The following is a 5,000-nucleotide window of genomic DNA, read 5'->3' on the forward strand; positions in this document are numbered from 1 at the left end:
GTGCCTCTAAGTCGGATAGGGATTGGGCGAAACTCCCTTGGAAGTGGCACTCTGAAAAAATTTCCAAGTTTGGCTGACTTAGAAAAAATTCGAGAACCAGGATGAGGAGGGGGGAAATGTGGCCAGTCAGGCCGACCCGAAGTGCCTCTTAGGCGGATAAGGGTTGGGCGAAACTCCCTTGAAAGTGGCACTCTGAAAAAATTTCCAAGTTTGGCTGACTTAGAAAAAATTCGAGAACCAGGATGAGGAGGGGGAAAATGTGGCCAGTCAGGCCGACCCGAAGTGCCTCTTAGGCGGATAGGGGTTGGGCGAAACTCCCTTGAAAGTGGCACTCTGAAAAAATTTCCAAGTTTGGCTGACTTAGAAAAAATTCGAGAACCAGGATGAGGAGGGGGAAAATGTGGCCAGTCAGGCCGACCCGAAGTGCCTCTTAGGCGGATAGGGGTTGGGCGAAACTCCCTTGAAAGTGGCACTCTGAAAAAATTTCCAAGTTTGGCTGACTTAGAAAAAATTCGAGAACCAGGATGAGGAGGGGGAAAATGTGGCCAGTCAGGCCGACCCGAAGTGCCTCTTAGGCGGATAGGGGTTGGGCGAAACTCCCTTGAAAGTGGCACTCTGAAAAAATTTCCAAGTTTGGCTGACTTAGAAAAAATTCGAGAACCAGGATGAGGAGGGGGAAAATGTGGCCAGTCAGGCCGACCTGAAGTGCCTCTTAGGCGGATAGGGGTTGGGCGAAACTCCCTTGAAAGTGGCACTCTGAAAAAATTTCCAAGTTTGGCTGACTTAGAAAAAATTCGAGAACCAGGATGAGGAGGGGGAAAATGTGGCCAGTCAGGCCGACCCGAAGTGCCTCTTAGGCGGATAGGGGTTGGGCGAAACTCCCTTGAAAGTGGCACTCTGAAAAAATTTCCAAGTTTGGCTGACTTAGAAAAAATTCGAGAACCAGGATGAGGAGGGGGAAAATGTGGCCAGTCAGGCCGACCCGAAGTGCCTCTTAGGCGGATAGGGGTTGGGCGAAACTCCCTTGAAAGTGGCACTCTGAAAAAATTTCCAAGTTTGGCTGACTTAGAAAAAATTCGAGAACCAGGATGAGGAGGGGGAAAATGTGGCCAGTCAGGCCGACCCGAAGTGCCTCTTAGGCGGATAGGGGTTGGGCGAAACTCCCTTGAAAGTGGCACTCTGAAAAAATTTCCAAGTTTGGCTGACTTAGAAAAAATTCGAGAACCAGGATGAGGAGGGGGAAAATGTGGCCAGTCAGGCCGACCTGAAGTGCCTCTTAGGCGGATAGGGGTTGGGCGAAACTCCCTTGAAAGTGGCACTCTGAAAATATTTCCAAGTTGGGCTGACTTAGAAAAAATTCGAGAACCAGGATGAGGAGGGGGAAAATGTGGCCAGTCAGGCCGACCCGAAGTGCCTCTTAGGCGGATAGGGGTTGGGCGAAACTCCCTTGAAAGTGGCACTCTGAAAAAATTTCCAAGTTTGGCTGACTTAGAAAAAATTCGAGAACCAGGATGAGGAGGGGGAAAATGTGGCCAGTCAGGCCGACCTGAAGTGCCTCTTAGGCGGATAGGGGTTGGGCGAAACTCCCTTGAAAGTGGCACTCTGAAAATATTTCCAAGTTGGGCTGACTTAGAAAAAATTCGAGAACCAGGCTGAGGAGGGGACCATCTGGCAAGGGAGTCCGACCTAAAGTGCATCTAAAGCGGATATGGGTTGGTCGAGCCTCCCTTGATTTGCCCTGGAGCTCCCACGTCTTAAAAAGGTCTCTCCTATAATTGTACACCAACCATTTTGAGGTTTGGGTGCAAACCTCTCGAATGGGGGGACTCGGTCCCCTATCTACAGCGCCCCTAATGACGACAGGTGGTACTGCGCCCCTGGTAGCCCGGCCATTGAAAATGAATGGGCCCATTCATTTCAATGGGGAATTTCGACCCCTGGTTGCCCGCCATTCATTTCAATGGGGAATTTCGACCCCTGGTCGCCCGCCATTCATTTCAATGGGGACTTTCGACCCCTGGTTGCCCGCCATTCATTTCAATGGGGGATTTCGACCCCTGGTAGCCCGCCATTCATTTCAATGGGGGATTTCGACCCCTGGTCGCCCGCCATTCATTTCAATGGGGGATTTCGACCCCTGGTAGCCCGCCATTCATTTCAATGGGGGACTTCGACCCCTGGTTGCCCGCCATTCATTTCAATGGGGGATTTCGACCCCTGGTCGCCCGCCATTCATTTCAATGGGGGATTTCGACCCCTGGTAGCCCGCCATTCATTTCAATGGGGGACTTGGACCCCTGGTAGCCCGCCATTCATTTCAATGGGGGATTTCGACCCCTGGTCGCCCGCCATTCATTTCAATGGGGGATTTCGACCCCTGGTAGCCCGCCATTCATTTCAATGGGGGACTTCGACCCCTGGTTGCCCGCCATTCATTTCAATGGGGGATTTCGACCCCTGGTCGCCCGCCATTCATTTCAATGGGGGATTTCGACCCCTGGTAGCCCGCCATTCATTTCAATGGGGGACTTCGACCCCTGGTTGCCCGCCATTCATTTCAATGGGGGACTTCGACCCCTGGTTGCCCGCCATTCATTTCAATGGGGGATTTCGACCCCTGGTCGCCCGCCATTCATTTCAATGGGGGATTTCGACCCCTGGTAGCCCGCCATTCATTTCAATGGGGGACTTCGACCCCTGGTTGCCCGCCATTCATTTCAATGGGGGACTTCGACCCCTGGTTGCCCGCCATTCATTTCAATGGGGGATTTCGACCCCTGGTTGCCCGGCATTCGTTCCTATGTGGCGGGGGATTTCAACCCCAGGTCGCCCTCGTGTGGTTCTTTTTGGCGCAGCTGACGGGCTCCGCTGCTCATGGAGGTTTGCTAGTGGAGGATAACCCCCTGCCTGGGCAACTCGAACGCCCGGCATTCGTTCCTATGTGGCGGGGGATTTCAACCCCAGGCCGCCCTCGTGTGGTTCTTTTTGGCGCAGCTGACGGGCTCCGCTGCTCATGGAGGTTTGCTAGTGGAGGATAACCCCCTGCCTGGGCAACTCGAACGCCCGGCATTCGTTCCTATGTGGCGGGGGATTTCAACCCCAGGTCGCCCTCGTGTGGTTCTTTTTGGCGCAGCTGACGGGCTCCGCTGCTCATGGAGGTTTGCTAGTGGAGGATAACCCCCTGCCTGGGCAACTCGAACGCCCGGCATTCGTTCCTATGTGGCGGGGGATTTCAACCCCAGGTCGCCCTCGTGTGGTTCTTTTTGGCGCAGCTGACCGGGCTCCGCTGCTCATGGAGGTTTGCTAGTGGAGGATAACCCCCTGCCTGGGCAACTCGAACGCCCGGCATTCGTTCCTATGTGGCGGGGGATTTCAACCCCAGGCCGCCCTCGTGTGGTTCTTTTTGGCGCAGCTGACGGGCTCCGCTGCTCATGGAGGTTTGCTAGTGGAGGATAACCCCCTGCCTGGGCAACTCGAACGCCCGGCATTCGTTCCTATGTGGCGGGGGATTTCAACCCCAGGTCGCCCTCGTGTGGTTCTTTTTGGCGCAGCTGACGGGCTCCGCTGCTCATGGAGGTTTGCTAGTGGAGGATAACCCCCTGCCTGGGCAACTCGAACGCCCGGCATTCGTTCCTATGTGGCGGGGGATTTCAACCCCAGGCCGCCCTCGTGTGGTTCTTTTTGGCGCAGCTGACGGGCTCCGCTGCTCATGGAGGTTTGCTAGTGGAGGATAACCCCCTGCCTGGGCAACTCGAACGCCCGGCATTCGTTCCTATGTGGCGGGGGATTTCAACCCCAGGTCGCCCTCGTGTGGTTCTTTTTGGCGCAGCTGACGGGCTCCGCTGCTCATGGAGGTTTGCTAGTGGAGGATAACCCCCTGCCTGGGCAACTCGAACGCCCGGCATTCGTTCCTATGTGGCGGGGGATTTCAACCCCAGGTCGCCCTCGTGTGGTTCTTTTTGGCGCAGCTGACCGGGCTCCGCTGCTCATGGAGGTTTGCTAGTGGAGGATAACCCCCTGCCTGGGCAACTCGAACGCCCGGCATTCGTTCCTATGTGGCGGGGGATTTCAACCCCAGGCCGCCCTCGTGTGGTTCTTTTTGGCGCAGCTGACGGGCTCCGCTGCTCATGGAGGTTTGCTAGTGGAGGATAACCCCCTGCCTGGGCAACTCGAACGCCCGGCATTCGTTCCTATGTGGCGGGGGATTTCAACCCCAGGTCGCCCTCGTGTGGTTCTTTTTGGCGCAGCTGACGGGCTCCGCTGCTCATGGAGGTTTGCTAGTGGAGGATAACCCCCTGCCTGGGCAACTCGAACGCCCGGCATTCGTTCCTATGTGGCGGGGGATTTCAACCCCAGGCCGCCCTCGTGTGGTTCTTTTTGGCGCAGCTGACGGGCTCCGCTGCTCATGGAGGTTTGCTAGTGGAGGATAACCCCCTGCCTGGGCAACTCGAACGCCCGGCATTCGTTCCTATGTGGCGGGGGATTTCAACCCCAGGTCGCCCTCGTGTGGTTCTTTTTGGCGCAGCTGACGGGCTCCGCTGCTCATGGAGGTTTGCTAGTGGAGGATAACCCCCTGCCTGGGCAACTCGAACGCCCGGCTCCCCCCGGTCCGCTGGAGCTCCTCCGACGGCCAGCAACAAGCCCCGAAGACGGGCGCGCTCCCCCCGGTCCGCTGGAGCTCCGCCAACGGCCAGCAACAAGCCCCGAAGACGGGCGCGCTCCCCGCGGTCCGCTGGAGCTCCTCCAACGGCCAGCAACAAGCCCCGAAGACGGACGCGCTCCCCCCGGTCCGCTGGAGCTCCTCCAACGGCCAGCAACAAGCCCCGAAGACGGGCGCGCTCCCCGCGGTCCGCTGGAGCTCCTCCAACGGCCAGCAACAAGCCCCGAAGACGGACGCGCTCCCCCCGGTCCGCTGGAGCTCCTCCAACGGCCAGCAACAAGCCCCGAAGACGGGCGCGCTCCCCGCGGTCCGCTGGAGCTCCTCCAACGGCCAGCAACAA

The sequence above is a fragment of the Leptonotus elevatus genome, unplaced genomic scaffold, assembly GCF_054856555.1.
Source record: "Leptonotus elevatus isolate MCC_2025b unplaced genomic scaffold, RoL_Lele_1.0 HiC_scaffold_269, whole genome shotgun sequence".
NCBI classification, from domain to species: Eukaryota; Metazoa; Chordata; class Actinopteri; order Syngnathiformes; family Syngnathidae; genus Leptonotus; species Leptonotus elevatus.